The 24,113-nt window shown below is 42.2% G+C and overlaps 1 pseudogene; it reads left to right on the top strand.

The window, feature by feature from the left end:
• The first annotated feature begins 6,322 nt into the window (after nt 1-6,322).
• Nucleotides 6,323-8,451, top strand: LOC133058696 (uncharacterized; annotated as a pseudogene).
• The last annotated feature ends 15,662 nt before the right edge of the window (nt 8,452-24,113 follow it).

Below are 24,113 nucleotides of genomic sequence, written 5' to 3' on the forward strand. Positions count from 1 at the left end.
CCTCTTCTCCTCCTGCCCTCAATCTTTCCCAGCATCAGGGTCCTTTCAAATGAGTCAGCCCTTTGCATCAGGTAGCCAAAGTATTGGAGTTTCAACTTCAGCATCAGTCCTTCCAATGAACACTCAGGACTGATCTCCTTTAGGATGGACTAGTTGGATCTCCTTGCAGTCCAAGAGACTCTCAAGAGTCTTCTCCAACGCCACAGTTCAAAAGAATCAATTCTTCGGCACTCAACTTTCTTTATAGTCCAACTCTCACATCCATATGTGACTACTAGAAAAACCATAGCTTTGATTAGACAGGCCTTTGTTGACAAAGTGAAGGTCAATTAATATTTACCAAGATTAATATAAGCTACCTTTTTGTAGGCATTTGTAATCAGAACTATTGGCATTTATTTGATACTTGACAGGAATAACTGAATTATCAAGAGTTCAAGAACTATCTAGTTTTATTCATAACACCTTTTCATCCCTAAAACTTGGTCATTCATTTTCTTGATAAGAAAATGGTGTATTTATCACACAGCAGTCACATTAAGGCCTCTGAGTCTCTCACTGTTGGCTTAAAATGTCAGAATCATTTGTGACTCTTGGGCCATGGTGAAAACATCATATTTATCTGAAAAAAAGGGAAAAGTGAAAGTCATTCAGTCATGTCCGACTCTTTGGGACACCATGGACTATACAGTCCACGGAATTCTTCAGGCCAGGATACTGGAGTGGGTAGCCTTTCCCTTTTCCAGGGGATCTTCCCAACCCAGGGATGAAATCCAGGTCTTCTGCATTGCAGGCTGATTCTTTACCAGCTGAGTCACAAGAGAAGCACACTATAAATCATTCTTCTTGCTTATCTATTTCATACTATAAATTTGTATCTCAAACCCACAATTCTGTCTTGCCCTTCCCCTCCTCCCTATCCTGACTGTAACCACTGGTTTGTTCTCATTACACATTGCACAGTTCTTGGAAATATAGCCATTGTTTTGTAGTAACTTTAAATGGAATGTAATCTATACCAAAGGAGACAGGGAAAGGAAGGAAGGATAAATTAATAGTATTAATAGGAATTCTTTACCATCTGACCTACAAGAGAAGCCTATTAATAGGAACAGATTGGGGTAATTAGTCAGCTTAGAAATCCCACTGGTGGATTAAAGACAAAGGGCATTTTAAGGACGTTGGCAAGGCTGTTGTATAGCTAATGATCACTCAAGAAAAGAATCCATAACCTGGCAATGGACTTCCTAGTGGCTCAGATGGTAAAAATTCTGCCTGCCAAAGCAGGAGAGGTGGGTTTGATATTCCTGGTTCAGGAAGACCCTCTGGAGAAGCAAATGGCAACCCACTCCAGTATTCTTGCCTGGAGAATCCCATAGACAGAGGAGACAGGCTGGCTATAGTCCATGGAATCTCAAAGAGTCAGACATGACTGAGTGACTAACACTTTCACTTTCAACCTGGCAGCAATCTAGTCTACCTTGAAGGAAGATGAGGTGCAACCAAGCACCAGAAACACTCAAACCACAAATCCTGTTAGTTAAAACACACAAAAAAATAGACAGGAGTATGAATCTTGTTACGTGAAGTCAGGGAATTAATAGTCCTTGAAGACAGCATTTCTAATTGTAGACAAGATAGGAATATAGGTGAAAGGGGACCTTATACTGAAACCTGAGATGAATTGTCATATTTAAGTATATATTACCACCCTTCTGCTAATATACATTATAAACAGTGCCATGACAGTCTCATTTAATATAGGGTCAAATGAGAAGTTAATGATGTAAGCTTGGCTGTCTGTACCAAAATAGGAAAGGAGATGGGCTTCTCCTCTCCTCACTTTTGTTTATAAATATGGTATGCTCTCAGACCTGGGGGCAGAACTTTCTCATCTGCTGGCTCGTATGTCTCACAAGTGTCCTGGATGCTGATCAATTCACTCTTTGCCTGCCACTTTGCCTCTTGTTGGTTTTTTTCTGTGCTGAAACAAGAGAACCCGAGTTTCAGCAAGTTCTGACACTAGGTGAGTAGTTTCAATTAAAAGACAATGAGTGTGAGTTCTCTTCTAATTCAGGGATCTTGAGTTCAAGTAACAATACAAATTTTGGCTGGTTTTAATTCCCACCTGAGAAGGAGTGCAGTTTCAAGATCAGGCTAATGGATAAAAGCTACAATACATAAATTAGATAAGCAACAAGGATTTACTCTATAGCACAGGGAACTATATTCAATATCTTGTAATAATCTAAAATGGAATAATCTGAAAAAATATGTATATAATTAAATTACTTTCCTGTACACTTGCAACTAATACAATATTGTGAATCAAATACATTTCAACTAAAAAACAGTTCTTGGATTGGTTAAGCAGATGTCTCATGTGACAATAAGAAAAGAAATTATGCTGTGAAAATAAGCATGTTTTCAGAGGTTTTAAGATCTGTTCATAAATTTGCCAATCAAAAAATAGTAATATAACAAACAGTTCTTGGTTTGCATGAGAGATTAAGGTTTTTAAAGGTTAAAAATTGCAATAGGTACATACATTGTTTCTCCATTGATTTGCCGAGAAGTGATGGAACTGGATGCCGTGATCTATGTTTTTTGAATGCTAAGTTTTAAACCAACTTTTTTAGTATCCTCTTTAACTTTCATCAAGAGGCTCTTTAGTTCCTCTTCACTTTCTGCCATAAGGGTGGTGTGATCTGCATATCTGAAGTTAATGATATTTCTCCCGGCAATCTTGATTCCAGCTTGTGCTCCTTCCAGCATGCATTTTGAATGATGTATTCTGCATAGAAGCTAAATAAGCAAGGTGACAATAAACAGCCTTGATGTACTCCTTTCCCAATTTGGAACCAGTCCATTGTTCCATGTCCAGGTCTAACTATTGCTTCCTGACCTGTGTACAGGTTTCTCAGGAGGCAGGTCAGGTGGTCTGGTATTCCCATCTCTTTCAGAATTTTCCACAGTCTGTTGTGATCCACACAGTCAAAGGCTTTGGCATAGTCAATAAAGCAAAAGTAGATGTTTTTCTGGAATTCCCCTGCTTTTTCGATGATCCAGTGGATGTTGGCAATTTGATCTCAGGTTCCTCTTCCTTTTCTAAATCCAGCTTGAACATTTCAAAGTTCTTGGCTCATGTCCTGTTGAAGTCTTGCTTGGAGAATTTTGAGCATTACTCTGCTAGTGTGTGAGAAGAGTGCAATTGTGCTATAGTTTGGGCATTCTTTCGCATTGCCTTTCTTAGGGATTAGAATGAAAACTGACCTTTTCCATTCCTGTGGCCACTGTGAGTTTTCCAAATTCACTGGTATAGCGAGGGCAGCACTTTAATAGCATCATATTTCAGAATTTGAAATAACTCGGCTGGAATTCCACCACCTCTACTAGTTTTATTCATAGTGATGCTTCCTAAGGCCCACTTGACTTCCCATTCCAGGATGTCTGGCTCTAGGTTAGTGGTCACACCATAGTGTTTATCTGGGTCATGAAGACCTTTTTTGTACATATCTTCTGTGTATTCTTGCCACCTCTTCTTAATATCTTCTGCTTCTGTTAGGTCCATACCATTTCTTTCCTTTATTGTGCCCATCTTTTCATGAAATGTCCCCTTGATATCTCTAATTTTCTTGAAGAGCTCTCTAGTCTTTCCCATTCTATTGTTTTCCTCTATTTCTTTGCATTGATCACTGAGAAAGGCTTTCTTATCTCTCCTGGCTATTCTTTGGAACTCTGCATTCAGATGGGTGTATCTTTCCTTTTCTCCTTTGCCTTTACCTTCTCTTCTTTTCTCAACTATTTGTAAGGCCTCCTCAGACAACCGTTTTGCCTTTTTGCATTTCTTTATCTTGGGGATGGTCTTGATCACTGCCTCCTGTACAATGTCACAAACCTCTGTCCATAGCTCTTCATGCACTCTGTCAATCTAATCCCTTGAATCTGTTTGTCACTTCCACTGTATAATCATAAGGGATTTGATTTAGGTCATATCTGAGTGGTCTAAAAATTAATAAAAGCATTTCAATATGTAAAAATGTGAGACATGTTTTCTGCAACAATACAATCTAAAAAGGAGAGATATTTTTATTAAGAGAAAAAGAGAGTGAGTTCAACCTAAAGTTGGCTGTTTCTAAATGTTGTTGTTGCTGTTGTTCAGATGCTCAGTCATGCCTGACTCTTTGCAACCCCGTGGGCTGCAGCATGCCAGGCTTCCCTGTCCTTCGCCATCTCCCAGAGTTTGCCCAACTTCATGTCCATTGAGTCAGTGATGCCAACCAACCATCTCATCCTTTGTCATCCTCTTCTCTTCCTGCCATCAGTCTTTCCCAGAATCAGGATCTTTTTCAATGAGTCAGCTCTTCATATCAGGTGGCCAAAGTATTGGAGCTTCAGCTTCAGCATCAGTCCTTCCAGTGATATTCAGAGTTTATTTCCTTTAAGGAAATAAGAGACAAACTAAATATTAGTTTTCCCTCAAGTCAGTAACATTACCACAATTTCCTTATTTTAATTATGACAGATTTCCTTTATCTATATCTAGTGACCCTAATGCCTGAATCCCTATTCTGTAATTTTTCTAGACTATAAATCTCCAATTTCTTGCAAGGGGAGAAATGGGTAGGAAATGGGGTATGCTGAGAACCCTAGAATCATTTTCTTTTTATGAGGTGTGTGGAGAAGCAAGCCAGAAATGGTTTTCCCTTGCTTTTCAGACTGAAGTGCAAAAGTGTAAAAATATCAAATTTCCTCTAATTGTTTTGCTTTTCTCTGTCATCCCCTTCTGCTCCTGCCTTCAGTCTTGCCCAGCATGAGAGACTTTTCCAGTGAGTCAGTTCTTCTCATCAGGTAGCCAAAGTATTGGAGTTTCAGCTTCAGCATCAGTCCTTCCAATAAATATTCAGGACTGATTTCCTTTAGGATTGATTGGTTGGATCTCCTTGCAGTCCAAAGGATGCTCAAGAGTCTTCTCCAACACCACAGTTCAAAGGCGTCAATTTTTCAGTGCTCAGCTTTCTTTATAGTCTGACTCTCACATCCGTACATGACTATTGGGAAAACCATAGCTTTGACTAGATGGACCTAAGATGGGCACAGTAAAGGATACAAGTGGTAGAGACCTAGTAGACACTGAAGAGATCCAGAAAAGATGGAAAAATTACATAGAAGAACTGTGTAAAACATATCTTAACGAACCAGATAACTACGACGGTGTGGCTAGTCACCCAGAGCCAGACATTCTGGAGTGCTAAGTCAAGTGGGCCTTAAGAAACACTGCTGTTAATAGCCAGTGGATGCAATGAAATTCCAGCAGAACAATTCACATCCCTAAAGGAGGATGACATTGACGTTTTGCATTCATTATGTCAGCAAGTCTGGAAGATCCAGCAGTGGCCACAGGACTGGAAATGGTCAATTGTCATCCCAATCCCAAAGAAGGGTAGTACTAAAGAATGTTTTAACAATCGGACAGTTGCACTCATCTCCCATGCTAGTAAGGTCATGCTTAAAATCTTGTATGCTAAGCTTCAACATTATGTGAACCAAGAACTTCCAGATGTTCAAGCTGGGTTTAGAAAGGGAAGAGGAACTAGAGATCAAATTGCTAACATTCACTGGATTATAGAGAAAGCAAAGGAATTTCAGAAAAACATCTATCTCTGCTTTATTGATTACACTAAAGCCTTTGACTGTGTGGATCATGACTGTGAGGCTGCACCATGACAGGCAGCCTAGATTAGGAGTAGGCCTGGTTTTCCAGGGTAACATGATTATCAGGCCACCTGGAGCCAGCCAATCAACATGTGCCTAGCAAGAAAAAGGGAATCTATCAGGGGAAAGCTGAAAAGCCCACGAATGCCCAAGTTTGAAAAAAAGCCCGCAAAGGTTTGGGCCAATAAGATTACTTTGCAAACATGTAACCAATCTGCTTAAGCCAGCTACCAGCTGCTTATGCACACCCTATAAATTTGGGGAACAGCTTGGGCTCAGCACTTTCTGACCCTGCACCACTGCGTTGGTTGCAGCAGTAAGCCCTGACTCGAGTCAGCAAAAAACTTCCCTTTTTTGCGAGTTGCATTGTCTTGGAAGCCTTCTCTCTTCCCGCTCGGGGATTCGGACATCGGGTATAACATTTGGGGGCTCGTCCGGGATCCCTTGACTGGGGAAAGAGAACACTTTCAGGACAGAGGGGAAGGATAAATAATAGCACCGGTGCTCAGGCAGGACAGGAAAGTCCAGCGTAAATCCAAGGCCCTGCTGAGAAGCAGGAAGGTATCTGGCACAGGAGAAAGCTTTCTATAAATGGGGAACGGATTGGATGTTCCAGCTGGCGCAAGACCGAGGCCAGCAAGCGCGCTGGAAGGCTGCTGGCTCTGCGGGAAGGAGAGTTCCTCTCCTGATCCCTAGTCTGGTGAACAGTGGGTGCCATTCGGTAAGATAAACCTTGTACCAGGAGGCAAGAGGACTCAGGGGGCCCGAAAACCCAGCGCTGTGTTGTCGGCCAACATATGTCTATCTGTGTGTTTGTCTACGACCCTCTGTGTTTGTGTGTGTGCCGGCATTGTCTCTGGTCTCGTTCTCTTCTGGTACATCGTTCTCTTCTCTCTCTTCTGACTTACTCTCCTTTCCTCTTCTTCTCTGATCTGCCCTCAACTCCTTTTCTTTTCGGGAGTTTCAGTGAACAGGCGAACGGTTGTGGGGGCAATTGATGAGTCCCGGCCAGGGCTACACTCTGGCGGACTCTGAAGGCCCTACAATAAGTGAGCCTCAGTAACGGGAGCCCGATCCGGTGAAACTCTCCTTCAACATCCCTAACTGAGGACGTGACCTAAAATTCTTTGTGTGGGCACGGGTCAGGCACTTAAAGGCCATTAGGGCGCCTGCCACTTGAAGACTCCCGTGAGAGGATAAGGGGGTCATGGAACGGGCTAGAAACCTCTAGGGTGCCCGCCCCCAGCAAGAAAACTTCCGTGCAACGACGCAGGCACATAAACAGTTTCAAAAGCATACCATAAGCCCAACCTCTTGGCCGCCACCAGTCCCGGTAGGATTTTTTGGTGGTCGTTCTCAGTGACTTCTTCTCTCTCTCTTCCCTACCATTTATTCTTTGACCATGGGTCAGGGGGAATCTACCCCACTTTCTCTCATGACTGACCATTTTTCGGATGTCAGGGCCAGGGCCCATAACTTGTCTTTGCTAGTCAAGAAAAGTAAATTAATAACCTTTTGCTCTGCAGAGTGGCCCGCCTTCCGGGTTGGATGGCCTCCGGAAGGCACCTTTCAACTGTCCATCATACAGGCTGTGAAGAAGAAGATTATGGCTCCTGATCCCTGGGGCCATCCGGATGAGGTCCCCTATGTCATGGTCTGGCAAGATCTAGTGGAAAATCCGCCTAAGTGGTTAAAACCTTTCATTCACAAACTTCCTAGTTCTTCCAGTTCACAGGTCCTGGTGATGGAGACCCCCCCGGAAGAAACTAAAAAGAAAGAGGACCCAAAACCAGTCCTTCAGGAATCATCTTATCCCAAACCTGATAGATCTAGAAATGGAGATAAGGCCTCCGCCATGTGTACCCCCCTTGCAATTCTCTCCAAGGAGAGAAGCTCCCACGGGTGAACCAAGAGGATTAAGAGGGCCAACGGGAACCGACCATGAGGGGGGACCAGCACTGTGGACCCGGGGGAGAACTAGGGGTGATAGGGGTGGGCAAGACCCTGGGGACCCAGAGTTACCTTCAACCACTGTTTAGGCGTTCCCCGTCCAAGTGGGACCAGCTAACCTGGACGGAGAGCGAACCTACCAGTACTGGCCCTTTTCCACGAGTGACCTGTACAATTGGAAAACCCAGAACCCTCCTTTCTCAGAGAAACCCCAAGGCCTCATTGACCTCTTAGATTCCATTTTGTTCACTCACAACCCCACCTGGGATGATTGTCAGCAGCTGTTGCAGGTGCTCTTCACCACAGAAGAACGGGAGCGAATTCTGGCAGAGGCACGGAAATGGGTCACGCGGGTTGACGGGGGGCCAACCTCCCAGCCTCATCTCGTGGATGAGGGGTTTCCTCTGTTGTGGCTTAACTGGGACTTTGAGCGAGTGGAAGGTAGGGAGCGTCTCCGAGTGTACCGCCAGACTCTAATGGCTGGCCTGCGGGCCGCAGCTAGAAAGCCGACAAATTTGGCGAAGGTAAATTTAGTAAGGCAAGAGCCCACTGAGAGCCTGTCAGCCTTCCTAGAGAGGCTGATGGAAGCTTTTAGGCAATATACACCTATGGACCCCCAGGCTGAGGAGGTCAGCCTCAGGAGGTTAGCATTTGTAAATCTGGCAGCCCCAGATATTAGGAGGAAATTACAAAAGATAGAGGGATTGGGAGAACAGACAATACAAGATTTACTGAAAGCAGCTGAAAAAGGTATTTAATAGTAGAGAGACCCCAGAAGAAAGGGAAGAGCGAATTCGACGGGAGGAAAGGGAATTAGCTGAGAAGATCAGGAAGGAAGATAGGGAACATAGGGTGAAGGAAAACCAGAAGAACCAGAGGGAGCTAGCCCAGATTCTTTTTGCGGGGATGAAGGCCAGAACAGAATTGAGGGAGCCTCGAGACCCCCAGACGGGAGAAAAAGAGAGAACAAAAAGGCAGGCCCTAAAGAAAGATCAGTGCGCTTACTGCAAAGAACGGGGGCACTGGAAAAATGAGTACCCTAAGAGGGACCCGAAGAGAGGAACAACCCAGAGAGAGAGAATCTCCCCTGGAACTCGAGTTCTATATGCGGGGGAAGACAGTGACTAGGGGAGTCAAGACTCGGCACCCCTCCCCGAGTCCTGGGTGGAGGGGAAACCCGCTGGCTTCATGGTAGATACTGGCGCCCAACACTCTGTTTTAAATCAAAAACTGGGACCAATGTCTAAGAAAACCAGCTTGGTGCAGGGAGCCACGGGGACAAAAAGATATTGTTGAACCACAGAACGGAAAGTAAATCTGGGGACCCACCAGGTGTCCCATTCGTTTTTGGTGATACCAGAATGCCCAGCCCCTCTACTTGGAAGGGACTTGTTGACTAAAGTTAATGCTCAGATCCATTTTGACCCTGGGGGAATGTCAGTCACGGATGGACTTGGACAGCCGATACATGTCTTGTCTCTAGCTTTAAGAGATGAATACAGACTTTTTGCACCTAAGCCCTCAGAGGTCATAGCACCAGATGTACAACCGTGGGTCCATAAATACCCATTGGCCTGGGCAGAAACAGCAGGAATGGGACTGGCCAAACAGAGACATCTGGTCGTCATCGAGCTAAAGGCCGAGGCAATTCCTGTGAGGGTGAGACAATACCCTATGAGCCAGGAGGCTCGGCGGGGGATCACTCCCCACATTCGATGGCTCATGGATGCTGGAATTCTCAAGCGGTGCAAATCCCCTTGGAACACCCCCTTACTGCCGGTGAAGAAGCCAGGGGGGACAGATTACAGACCTGTCCAAGACCTGCGAGAAGTTAACAAACGGGTGAGTGACATACACCCCACTGTCCCTAACCCGTATACCCTCCTGAGCAGTTTGCTGCCTGAGTACACTTGGTACACCGTGTTGGACTTGAAAGATGCTTTTTTCAGCCTACCCCTGGCGGCCCAGAGCCAGGAGATATTTGCCTTTGAGTGGACTGAGGGGGAAGGCCAACCAGTAGTACAATTAACTTGGACCCTCCTCCCACAGGGGTTCAAGAACTCCCCTACCTTGTTTAATGAGGCTTTGAGTGAAGACCTCTATGAATATCAGACTCGCCACCCAGAGGTCATCCTGCTACAATACGTAGATGACCTTATGTTGGCTGGAACCACAGAGGAGGCATGCAGCCGTGCCACCGGGGACCACTTACAGACTCTAGGCACCTTGGGGTATCGCGCTAGTGCAAAGAAGGCACAAATAGCCTGGCAAGAGGTCACCTATTTGGGGTATAAGATCAGGCAGGGGCAAAGGTGGCTAACTCAGGCCATGAAGGAAACAATATTGCAGATACCAGAGCCCAAGACCCCCCGCCAGGTGAGAGAGTTTCTGGGGACTATTGGATATAGCAGACTGTGGATCATGGGGTTTGCTGAGAAGGCCCGGCCCTTGTATGAGGGAAGTAAAGAGACCCCAAACTGGACTGAGCCAATGAAACAGGCTTTCCAGACACTCAGACGGGCCCTACTAGAAGCCCCAGCCCTTGCCCTGCCTAACCCAAATAAGCCATTCCAGCTGTTTGTAGATGAAAAGCAAGGAATAGGAAAGGGGGTCTTGACGCAACAATGGGGACCATGGAAGCGGCCGGTGGCATACGTTTCGAAGCGATTAGACCCGGTGGCCGCTGGGTGACCCCCTTGCCTTCACATCATTGCAGCCACTGCCCTCCTCGTCTGCGACGCTGACAAGTTGACGTATGAACAGCAACTCTTGGTTTACACCCCCCACGCCATCGAAGGGGTTTTAAAGCAGCCGCCGGGTAAGTGGATCTCCAATGCCCGTTTGACACATTACCAGGCCTTGCTGCTTGATGCTCCACGGGTGCGTTTTCAGACCCCTTGCTTCCTGAATCCGGCCACGCTCCTACCTAACACAGAGAAAGACCGTCCTCGCCATGATTGCAGTGAGATACTGGCTGAGGTCCTAGTGGCACGAAAAGACTTAACTGATGTACCCCTAAACAACAGTGAGCTAGTATGGTTCACCGATGGGAGCAGCTATGTAAAAGATGGGCAAGGAAGGCGGGAGCCGCCATAGTTGATGATTCAGGACAGATGATATGGGCTGAGACACTTCCCCCAAACACTTCTGTGCAAAAAGCAGAATTGATTGCTCTAATACAGGCTCTGAAGCAAGCCAAAGGGAAGAGAGTCACCATTTTTACTGACAGCCAATATGCTTTCAGCACTGCCCATATTCAAGGTCCCATATACCAAGAAAGGGGATTTCGGACAGCTGAGGGAAAAGAGGTCAAAAATCTGCCTGAGATTCGCAGGCTCCTGGAAGCTGTCCAACTGCCCCAGGCAGTAGCAATAGTACATGTCCCGAGTCACCAGAAAGGAGAAGACCCTAAGGCGCGGGGCAATCGTGCCGCTAATGCGGCCGCTCGAGAAGCGGCTAGCTGGGACTAGGCCGCCCCCATATTAGCCGTGGGACTTCCACCTCCTGGTATGGGAGCCTTGCCACCAGTTCCTGAATATTCCCTCCCTGATCTCGCCTGGATCAACGAGGATACCACCCTCCAGAAGGATGACAAAGATGGATGGTACCGAGACCAAAACAACAACCTTATATTGCCTGCCATCCTGGGTCGTCACCTAGATGAACACCTGCATACAACTACACACTTGGAGGAGAAAAAGACCTTAACACTTCTCCAGACGGCCTGCCTGAGGTTCCCTCGACAAAATGCAACTGTACGAGAGATAATCCAGTCTTGCAAAGCATGCCAGCTGATGAGGACAGGGAAAAAGCAGCACACGGGAACGAGGTATCGAGGGGAAGAGCCAGGGCAACACTGGGAGATAGAGTTCACTGAGGTAAGGCCAGGCAAGTACGGGTATCGCTATCTGTTGGTTCTGGTAGATACCTTCTTGGGGTGGGTAGAAGCCTTCCCTACTAAGGGAGAGACAGCAATAGTGGTTGCTGAAAAGATCTTAGAGGAGATAGTGCCTAGGCACGGGCTGCCAGTGACTATGGGCTCTGATAATGGACCTGCCTTTGTGAGCCAGATTGTACAAGGGCTGGCCCAAGCTCTGGGGACAAAATGGAAGTTACATTGTGATTATAATCCCCAGAGCTCAGGAGAGGTTGAGAGAATGAATCGGACCCTAAAAGAAACTTTGACAAAGTTGGCAATAGAGACTGGCGGGGACTGGGTGACCCTCCTTCCCTTCGCACTCTTTCGGGCGCATAACACCCCTTATAAGCTGAATTTTACCCCTTTTGAGATTCTGTATGGAAGACCCCCTCCTGTGTGTCCTATTCTTGAGGGAAAATGCCTGCCACCCCCTACTTTGGGACAATTCCAGCAAACTCTGATGGCATTAAGTAAGGTGCATAACCATGTTTGGAAATTGATTCGAGAGATACCCGAGGGTCAAAGTAAGGGGGCCATCCCCTCACATAATATTGGCCCAGGTGATTGGGTTTGGGTAAAACGGCACCAATCTAAAGTATTAGAACCTAGATGGAAAAGCCCTTATGTTGTTCTCCTTACCACTCCTACCGCTGTTAAGGTCGACGGGATTGGACCCTGGGTTCACTGCAATTACGTGCAGCAAGCCACTCCAGAAGAACAGGAAAAAGCGCGAGAAGAATTGAAGGCGAGTCCTCACCCGTCAAATCCTTTGAAACTGAAACTCGTCCGATGGGAGGCCTCCTAATTCTCCTGCTGACGGCAGCTCTCATTGACCCAGGAGCGACCAGTCCCAACCCCCATCATCCGGTTAACATGACTTGGGTGGTCTACAACCCTGAGACCGGAGGACTACTTAATTTGAGTTCCAACGTAGCCCCTAAAGGGACATGGTGGCCTGAATTGACCTTTGATTTATGCGTCCTGGCAGCCGACATTAACGGCTTCCACGGTCCCAGTCAACTGAGTGACTTCATCGGGAGCCCTCAGTTTGAAACCCTCGGCCTTTTTGACTGGGCCTTCCAGGGAGACACACCATGCACAAAACCAACACCCGTATATGTCTGTCCGGGGGGAGGAAGGGATCAGAGCCAAACTGCAAAATGTGGGGGAGTTGATTCTTTTTATTGTGCCGCTTGGGGATGTGAAACTACAGGAATGGCCCATTGGCTCACCGATCCCGTCAGAGACCTCATTCAGGTAAAATTACCCCAAGATTTCCCACCATGTAAGAGGTTGTCGTCTAAACCTGGACAATGTTTTCCATTACAGATTAAGTTCACTGATGAGGGAAAAAGGTTTACCAGGTGGGACGTAGGCAGAGCCTGGGGCCTACGTCTTTATCAGACTGGATTCGATAATGGATTCCAGTTTGAGCTCAAATTACTGGTGGGACCACTCTATTTGGCCCCCAAGGTAGCTTTGGGACCAAACCAGGTGACAACCCCAAAACCTCCCAAGATTTCTGTGTCCTAGTCCATCTAATCCCCCGGCTGAACTATTACTCAGAAGAAGGCCTGCAGCCAAAGTTGGAGACACCAGGTCAGTATAGGGTAAAAAGAGAACCCGTCACTGCCCTAACTTTAACTGTCCTGTTGGGATTGGGGGCTGTAGGAACTGGAAGTGGAATTGCAGCCTTAACGCTCCAAGATAAACAGTATAACCAGCTAAGGGCTGCAATAGATGAAGATACTGAACAACTCGAAAAATCCATTTCCCACCTCCAAGAATCCTTAAGTTCTCTGGCTGAGGTAGTGTTACAAAATAGAAGGGGTTTAGATCTGCTGTTCTTACAACAAGGGGGACTATGTGCAGCCCTAGGAGAAGAATGCTGTTTTTATATTGACCATTCAGGAGTAGTACAGAAATCTCTTCAAAAAGTTAGAGAAGGCCTAAGCAGGCGAAAACAAGAAAGAGAAAATGAACAATCATGGTTTGAGTCTTGGTTTCAACGCTCCCCCTGGCTGACCACCCTCCTGGGTCGACTTATAGTACTGTTATTGACACTAACGTTTGGCCCTTGTATTTTAAACCGGCTAATGTCTTTTATTAAAGAACGTCTAAATACCATTCAGATTATGGTATTGAGGCAACAATATCAGATGGTAGCCCAGGATGAAGAGAAAGATTCCTCTACAGAAACAACAAGACAGGGGAATGTGAGGCTGCGCCATGACAGGCAGCCTAGATTAGGAGTAGGCCTGGTTTTCCAGGGTAACATGATTATCAGGCCACCTGGAGCCAGCCAATCAACATGCGCCTAGCAAGAAAAAGGGAACCTATCAGGGGAAAGCTGAAAAGCCCGCGAATGCCCAAGTTTGAAAAAAGCCCGCAAAGATTTGGGCCAATAAGATTACTTTGCAAACATGTAACCAATCTGCTTAAGCCAGCTACCAACTGCTTATGCACACCCTATAAATTTGGGGAACAGCTTGGGCTCAGCGCTTTCTGACCCTGCACCACTGCGTTGGTTGCAGCAGTAAGCCCTGACTCGAGTCAGCAAAAAACTTCCCTTTTTTGCGAGTTGCATTGTCTTGGAAGCCTTCTCTCTTCCCGCTCGGGGATTTGGACATTGGGCATAACAATGACAAACTGTGGAAAGCTCTTAGACAGATGGGAATACCAGACTATCTTACCTGTCTCCTGAGAAACCTGTATGTAGGTCAAGAAGCAACAGTTAGAATCATGTATGGAACAGCTGATTGGTTCAAGCTCAAGAAAGGCATATGACAGAGCTGTCTGCTGTCACCCTGTTTGTTTAACCTACATGCTAATCACATCATGAGAAATGCTGGGCTGGATGAGCTACAAGCTGGAATCAAGAAAGGCAGGAGAAACATCAACAACCATAGATATGTTGATGATACCATTCTAAAGGCAGAAAGCAAAGAGGAACTAAAGAGCCTCTTGATGAAGGTGAAGGAGAATGAAAGAGCTGACTAAGACTATTTAAAAAACTAGGATTAAGGCATCTGGCCCTGTTATTGTATGGCAAATAGAAGGGGAAAGGTGAAAGCAGTAAGATTTCCTCTTCTTGATCTCCAAAATCACTACATATGGTGACTGCAGCCATGAAATCAGAAGGCGATTGCTTCTTGGCAGGCAAACGATGACAAACCTAGACAGCATGTTGAAAAGCAGAGTTATTACTCTGCTGACAAAGGTTTGTATAGTCAAGACTATGGTCTTCCCAGTGGTCACATACAGTTGTGAAAGTTGGACCTTAAAGAAGGCAGAACACCAAAGAATTAATGCCTTCAAACTGTGGTGCTGGAGAAGACTCCTAAAAGTCCCTTGGACAAGGAGATCAAATCAGTCAATCTTAAGGGAGATCAACCCTGAATATTCACTGAAGCTGAAGCTCCAGTATGCTGGTCATCTGATAACAGATGACTTATAAGAAAAGTCCCTGATGTTGAGAAAGATTGAGGGCAGAAGAAGAGAGCATCAGAGGATGAGATGGGTGTATGGCATCACTGATGCAATGAACATGAACTTGGGCAAACTCCAGAAGATGGTGAGGAACAGGGAGGCCTGGGGGTCGCAAACTGTCAGACATGACTGGGTAACTGACCACCAACAACAAATATTACCTTGTATATGTGTGCAACATATTCTTTATTCAGTTATCTATTGATGAAGCTTTAGGTTGCTTCCAAGTCCTGTCTTTCATAAATAGTGCTGCAGTGAATATTGGGGTGAATGTGACTTTTTGATAGATGATTTTCTCAGAGTATACACCCAGTAGTGGGATCACTACGTCATAGTTTTAATTTTAGTTTTTTTTTTTTTTTCCCAAAAACCTCTATTACATTCTCCATAATGGCTGTATCAATTTACATTCCCACCAACAGTGCCAGAGGGTTCTTTTTTTCTCTACATCCTCTCCAGCATTTATTGTTTGCAGACTTTTTGATGATGGCCGTTCTGACTGGCATGAGGTGATACTTCACTGTAGTTTTGATTTTCATTTTTCTAACAGTTAATGATGCTGAGCATATTTCCATGTGATTCTTGGCCTTCTGAGTGTCTTCTTTGGAGAATACCCAGTTTTTTTTTATTGGATTGTTTGTTTTTCTGATATTACGCTTATATATTTTAGAGATTAATCCCATGTCAACTGCTTCATTTGCAAAGGTTTTCCCTCCTATTGAGAGTTGTCTGTTCTTCCTCCTTATGGTTCCCTTGTCTGTGCAGAAACTTTTAAGTTTAATTAGGTGCCATTTGTTTATTTTTATATTCATTATTCTAAGAGGTGGGTCAAAAAAAAAATCCTGCTGCAATTTATGTTGAAAAATGTTCCTCCTGTATTCTCTTGTAGAGGTTTATAGGGTCCAGTATTTAATCCATTTTGAGTTTTTTTTATGTTTAGTGTTAGAGCGTGTTCTAAATCATTTGTTTACATGGAGCCTTCCAGTTTTTCCAGCACCACTAATTGAAGTATCTGTCTTTTTTCCATTGTATATTCTTGCCTCCTTAGTCATAGATTAGGTGACCATAGGTGTCTAGGTTTACCTCTGAGCTTTCTATTCTGTTTCAGTGATCTGTATTTCTGTTTAAAATATTTTAAATTAAATAAAATTCTATTAAGTCAGGTTCATCTATTTATGTTAATGCCTGTGACCAGTCAATAGAAGTTTATTTTTTTTCTCCCAGTGAATAACTGTTTCACTATTACTATTTCTCTAATCTAAGTATTTCCCTCAGATACAGGAAAATTTATATATTTTAAATTTACAGCCCAATGTTCTGAAAATGCTCTAAAATTGTATGTTTATTTTTAATGACATATATGTTAGATATCAATGTGTACAAAACTATAATGGACTTTAATATTACCACATACCCAACTTAAAATGAGGTTAATATTCTTGAAGACTTATACTATCATATATTATCTAGATTTTCAGATATACTAAAGAAGTTTTCATGTGATTGAAAAAAAAAAAAAAGCAGTTCATTTTGGGTCATATGACTCATTTAGTATTTCATGATGGCCCAGCACATTAAGAGAATATTCTTCAATATCAATTTGATTCTTTGTTCTTCTTGGAATGTTAGCAAATTCATAACTTTATTCATGGCATCTAAAGCAACTTCCTCTGTGGTCTGAAACATGATGCAAATAGTCATGAAAGAGCCTTTGAAAGTGATTTCAAAAGGTGATAGAAAGTAGTTTTCAAAAGCCTTTAAAATTTTTTAGAATATTGTTACCAAACCCGGGTCCTACTTCTTGTTGCTTTAAAGGCAATATTTCAGAGACAAGTGTTGGTAGGGGAGGAAATGTTGCTTTATTCTGGAGGCCAGCAACAGGGGGAGAAGGTGGACCTTTGTCTGAAAATCAACTCCTGGTTGCTACTTAGGGGGCAGGAGGTTTTAAAGAGGAGTTTAAATGGCAACCCACTCCAGTACTCTTGCCTGGAAAATCCAATGGACAGAGGAGCCTGGTAGGCTACAGTCCATGGGGTCACAAAGAGTCAGCGATGTCACTTCAGGTTTGTGCAGATGGAGGAGGGAACAGAATGACACAGTCAGCTCTTACAGTCATCTTGATAATTAATGTGGCAGTCTGATCAGCAACATCTTGGTTATTTTAAGTATAGTTAACCTTTAGTTCCAGGGTTTGTTCCCATTCCTATGAAGCAAGTTCTCAGAATTATGTTAAGTGGATCACCTTGTGTCATGGTTTCAATTTGGTCATCATATAATCATCTTCCTCCATGTGGTGGGGGCTTCTGTGTCTGCAAAACAGCTTGTTGGTTATGGTTCAGAATACTATCTATAGCTGTTGAGGAGTAATTAAAAGTTATTGGCTAGGCTTAATGCTAAACTATATTATTTAGTCTTGTTGGGTTATTTTCCTTAGTTTCTACATTTAGTGTAGTTTCTACATTTTCTCACTTCTCTGATCAAACTTATTCTTTGGCTAAAGTTTTCCACAGACAAAAAGCAGATAGAGGACATGGAGGAACAAGGACCGTAGCGTCCTGCTCTGTTCCAATACTCTCATGGACCCATGACCAGGCAACAAAGGACTGGTAGCCAGGAAGAATCTAAAAATGTTACAATCTAAGATACTGAAGTGAGTTAAAAAAGGCAGTCATCAAATTCTTTGAAGAACTGAAGGACTTCTTTATTAAGCTTTACAATGTACATATCTCATCTCATTTCATGTCATCTCACCACATCCTGAGAGATTTTAGAGAGGAAAAATATAACACTAATCTTTCCTAGAGAAGAGAAATTTACTCTTTGGGAAAAGGTTTGGCAATGAGTGATCTGTCATTGCCCAGCTAAATTTCTTTAGGTCTGATTCAGCCCAGCTTGGATCACTTTGGCCTTGAAAATGTGGGATATTGTTTATTTCTCAATTCCTTATTTAAAACTTCAGGTGAAATCACACAGCATCAGGGTGAAAGGAAAACCAAATTATTAAAGAACAAAACAAAAGAAAGCTTAAAAAAAAACACATGCAAACGCACATATATGCAGTTATATTTTTAGTGAAAGTTCATATTTGTTATCTTATTTCTAATATATATTTTGTTTAGGCTGGCCAGCAAGACCTTATAAAGTGGAATTGTTTATGTTTCAAGAGCTGAGATGATGAGCTCATCAGTTCCTTCATTGCTATGGCACTGGAAAGCTGTTTCCTGGATTTTATTAGGCCCCAGGGATCCCAGATGGAGAAGAGTATTGTTAAATCTTTACCATAAAATTCTTATGCTAAAAGACCCTGAAAATAAAAAAGTGGCTGATGGCAAATGGCACTTCCTGACTATACACAGTTAATTACTGTATATATAAAAGAAGATATAAAAAAGTTATTAAAAAATAGCATATTTTTTAACTTTAGAACATCTGTATAAGATGAAGTGAAATTTTCTCTAGTCAAAAGCTAAAAGTTGCCAAGCATTATAGGGTTAATAACTTGCTCAAGACTGATTATAAAGCAGAGATCAAATACAAAACTTAGACCTACCATGTCTTTTTGTGTGGAACTAACTGCAGTGTGAATTGTTCTTTAGAGGATGTATTTTTTCTGCCGATTTGAGGCAGTGTTGATATTAATAAAGAGCATGAACTTTGAGATTACAGTGGTGTGAATGGCAGCAAATGATAATACTCCTGGTAATGGTTAACTATTTTGAGTAATTTTTATGTGTCAGACAGCATGTTGCATCTTTATACATGTCAAATTACTTCATTAATGACATTATGACAATGAAAATGACACAATGACAATGGTTTTATGAATTGGATACTATCTACTAAAATGAAGAATTCTTATGCTCAAAAAAAACAAAAACAAATTCACTTGCCCAAAGCTACATAGGTGATAAATTAAAAATTTTTTTATAGCATTGGCCTTTGCAGTAACAAAGCTAAATGCTTCCACCATTAGTGTGTTATTTCCCAACATTTGAAGCTTGATTTCAACATTTAAAATTTTGTGTAGTTGAGCAAGCTGCATAAACTGAAAATTTGTTATGATTATATGAATTTCAAAGCTATTATTATCAAGTTCAAGTGAAAATGTATGTTACAGAAATTACAATGCCTGTAAGTGTTCAATAAATATTAACCTTCTTCACAGCCCATGCCGTGGTGTTGTTCCGTGTTGTTTTAGCTAATTACATTCAATACTTGTAGTATAAGTGAGTGAAAGATGCTCAGTCATGTCTGGTGCTTCGCAACCCCATGGACTGTATGTAGCCCTCCAGGCTCCTCTGTCCATGGAATTCTCCAGGCAAGAAAACTGAAGTGGGTAGCCATTCCTTTCTCTAGGTAATCTTCCTGACCCAGAATGTGTGGGCAGATTCTTTGCCATCTGAGCCACCAGGGAAACCCACTTGCAATATAAGCCAAATTGTAATATAGACTAAGATTGTTTATAAGACAGAGTGTGGGAAAGGAACACAGCCTCATTTCTAGGTATACAGCAAACAAAGAGCAAAAAGCAGTTGAAAGTCATATAATGGAAGTATTTATTGCAGAGATAAGCTACCAACGGTCATATGAAAAATAAATATGAGGTAAGTAGCTCAGGGTCATACAACTGGTTCATGGAAGAAGTGCGCTAAATGCCTCTCTTCAGCTTCCCAAGGCTGTGCTTTGAAGAGCTCCACAAATACAGTTTTCCTAACATTAAAGTATTTTAGATTTCATTTATCTAAAAAGGAGTTAATAAAATGTGTCTTTTTAAGGTCAAGTTCTTCTCAATATCAAAGTATCACTTTTAAAAGAACAGTGTATTATTTATCATAAGTTTAATATTCATTTTTTTATGATTAAGGCACATAATATCCTTTGGTACAATATTTCATTATTTTAATTTTGTAATGGGCTTGAGAGTGGATAGTTTTGTTCAGGTTAATGTGATCTAACTTTGGCTTTTATCAAGGTGAAGGATACTAAATTATTTCCAGGTCTTATAATTATCCTCCAGAGACAGTTACATTTCAAGGGACGTTTCCAAAGGAGTAAACAAAAGATGTCTAAGGAAAACAGCCATTTTTTTCAACATTTTGCTAGCTTTCACCAACTCAATTTCTCCTAAACAGAGTAAGCTATACATCACTCAAGAGTATCATTCTTTTAATGATTTTGTGGCTCTGACTCTTAACTTCAGGATATTCATTTAAAGCTTTCAGGAGTTTAAAGGTAAGTTAAATTTGATTGCCTTTCTTTGATGAATACTTTCAGTATTTTTAGGAGTCATAACGCTACTTCAGAATATTGAACACATGCAAAATTTGAATTCAATTTAGGGAATATTAAAAGACACTGATATTATTAGTTCACCTTTGATGTATGATCCATAACAACCAGATATTTGCAAAAACACAAATATTCCAAAAGTTACCAAAACTTGTGTATAAATTAAAACATTTCATTGTACAATTCTCATACATGAAACAAGGTGAAAAATGCATAATGTCTCCCTTTAGAAATGGTTCCAAATGAAATTTTACGTAAGCAGGTAAATATATACGAGTATTGAATGAAAACAAACATTATTAAAAGGAATCATTAGTGTAACTCAGTTGTTCTAAAAGTCATTCCGTATGTTCTTTAGTAATCTTTTCCATGTGTTTATGAAGCACTCTATTGTGTGTGATATTGAGCAAAAATTAATACTGATTTTCTATTTTTTCTACTTTAAATATTTCTTGTATCTCTAATTAGCTAAGCCTCATGATCAAAATCAAAGTATATTATAGGTCTACCTTACCATATTTTGGCACTTCTCTTATGTCACCTTGTATTAACATTTATTTCTTCAATGTTTATATTTAAAAGGTAGTATAGAATAGTGATTATGATTGTTGGCTCTGTTGTCAGACTATGTGGGTTCAAACCCAGTCCTGCCACTTACTGATACGTCACCTGAACAAGTTACTGAAGCTTTCTCTATGTGGATTTTCCTCTGGGTAAAATAGGGGTAATAGAACTTAAATTAAGAGATTTTTTAAAATGATTAAATAGCATAATACATGCACTGAAAGCAGGGTTGTGTGCTTATATGCATGTGTGTATGAATGTGTATGTATTTTGAATAATTAATTGGAATGCAAACTCCTTGTTGATTGGGTTTATGACCTACTGCCACTTCCCAGTATATCCCAAAGTACTAACTTGATGATCAAAATTATAGCTGTAAGATACAATAGTTAAATTCCTGATTATTCCACCTAGAATACTGGAGTAGTTTCATTTCATTTCAGGATACATTTATTAGGACTTCCCAGATGTCAAGTAGTGGAGAATTCCCCTGCCAATGCAAGAGGTACAAGAGACGATCCCTGGATCAAGCAGATGCCCTGGAGTGGGAAATGGCAACTTGCTCCAGTATTCTTGCTTGGAAAACTCCATGGACAAGGAGTCTGGGGGCTACAGAGCCTGGTGGACTACAGTCCACAGTGTCACAAAGAGTCGGACCTGAATGAGTGATAGAGCACAAGCACAACAAACACAATTACATTTATTAATCTCATTACAGCAAAGGCCTTGGAATTACAAAGTCCAATATATGTTCCAATCTAGGGACAAGAACCTAAATTCTGATTAGGAAAGTAGATGCTGTAAACAGACAATAACAAAATACTAAAATATACAAAATAATATCAGTATATTCAGTATATGGAAATGGAGATGAAAAAGTGACTAATTTTGTCTTTAGGTCACCAGGAGAGCTTTTCAGAGGATGTGAGACTTGTACAAGTATTTAAAAAAAAAAAAATAAGAGTTTTCTGGATCAGTTCAGTTCAGTTGCTCAGTCGTGTCCGACTCTGCAACCCCATGAACTGTAGCACGCCAGGCCTCCCTGTTCATCACCAACTCCCGGAGTCCACCCAAATTCACGTCCATTGAGTCAGTGATGCCATGCAACCATCTCATCCTCTGTCATCCCCTTCTCCTCCTGCCCTCAATCTTTACAGCATCAGGGTCTTTTCCAATGAGTCAGCTCTTTGCATCAGGTGGCCAAAGTATTGGAGTTTCAGCTTCAACATCAGTCCTTCCAAAGAACACCCAGGACTGATCTCCTTTAGGATGGACTGGTTGGATCTCCTTGCAGTCCAAGGGACTCTCAAGAGTTTTCTCCAACACCACAGTTCAAAAGCATCAATTCTTCGGTGCTCAACTTTCTTTATAGTCCAACTCTCACATCCATACATGACTACTGTAAAAACCATAGCCTTGATGAGACAGACCTTTGTTGACAAAGTAATGTCTTTGCTTTTTAATATGCTGTCTAGGTTGGTCATAACTTTCCTTCCAAGGAGTAAGCGTCTTTTAATTTCATGGCTGCAGTCACCATCTGCAGTGAGTTTAAGACAAATAAGAGTATCAGCTCAAAGACAGAATCATACAAATGCAGCAGCTAGATAGAAGGAAAAGGATCTATTTTTTTTTTTTTTTTTTAAATAGGGAGGGTCAGAGAAGTTTAAGTGTAAAAACCATTGCTAAATTCTCTAGACTTCCTCCTTTCAACATGGGGTTTTGATTAGGTGTTACAGAGATCATGATGGTTAGTAGGTGAAAGGGAGGAACTGAATTTAGAGATGAGACTAATTTTAAGACTATTGCCTTAGTACAGTGTGGATGATGATAAGGGCAAAAAATTAATACTCGGGAGAGGGGAGCTAATAAAAATGACAGTATTAACAATGGCTGTGCTGTGTTCAGTCTTGTCTAACTGTTTGCAACCCCCATAGTACCCCACCAGGCTCCACCATCCAAGGGGATTCTCCAGGCAAGAATACTGAAGTAGGTTGCCGTGACTTCCTCTGCATGATCTTCCTAACCCAGGGATCGAACCCAGGTCTCCCACCCAAGAAAACTGGAGTGGGTAGCCTATCCTTCCTGACCCAGGAATTGAACTGGGTATCCTGCCTTGCAGCAGATTATTTACCATTCAAGCTACCAGGGAAGCCCTAACAATGGCTACCATTTATCAAATATATACCATGTTTTTATGAACATTCATGTTATATCTGTCATCTTATTCTTCTATCACAATAGCTCTATAAAGTAAATAAGTTACCACCTCTGTTTTATATTGATGAATTGAACTTAAGTTTGTGGTTTTTCCAGAGTCCTTCTGATAATAAATGACAGACCTGGCATATGAATTTGAACTAGAGACTTTACAGTTAAGACTTTACAGTCTTAACAGCTAAGTTAGTTCAAGAAGAGAACGTGCTTTTCTCAGGGATTTGTTGTTGTTTCTTTGCTCAGCCATTCCAACTCTTTTGCAAGCCTGTTGACTCAGTAACACACCAGGCATGGAATTTTCCAGAATACTGTCATAGGTTGCCATTTACTCCTCTGGGGGATCTTCCCCAGTCGGGGGTCAAACCCATGTCTCCTGCATTGGCAGGCAGATTTTTTACCACTGAGCCATGGGGGAAGCCCCTTTACTGGGGATATTTGAAAGATAAAAACAGATTTATGAGCGAATTGGTTTTGGAAGAGTCAAGGAGAAGGTCAAATCTAACATGGCACCCGGATTTCAGACTTAAGTGGTGAGGTGAACGTGGTATTATCAAAATATGAGGTATATGGGGATTCTAGGATAAGAACTGGTTTGCTGGAGAGTGAGGTTATTGAGTTAAATTTGCTGTTATTGAATTTAGACTTGGCTGAGAAATACTGGGGGAAGACAGGTGATAGCAGTTGGACACCTAGGCCAGGAGCTCAGAACAGAAACCTAAAAAAATAATGGTAAATCTTATCTTCTGGAGGCTTCGGCTTACAGGTGGTTGTTAAAACCATGGAAAAAAATGTGCAAAATAACATAAGGGAGCCAACCATGGGATTACAAAGTAAAACAATACTTCTGTTCTAAATAGGTAGAAATATTTTGGGTATTTTTAAAAACTGAGTATAAACAGGGATGAGAGATGGTTCTATAGTATCCACAGTATGCTTGGCTATACTGTAGCAAAAAAAAAAAAAAAAAAATCAA

This window comes from Dama dama, chromosome 6 (assembly GCF_033118175.1).
Source record: "Dama dama isolate Ldn47 chromosome 6, ASM3311817v1, whole genome shotgun sequence".
Classification (NCBI taxonomy): Eukaryota; Metazoa; Chordata; class Mammalia; order Artiodactyla; family Cervidae; genus Dama; species Dama dama.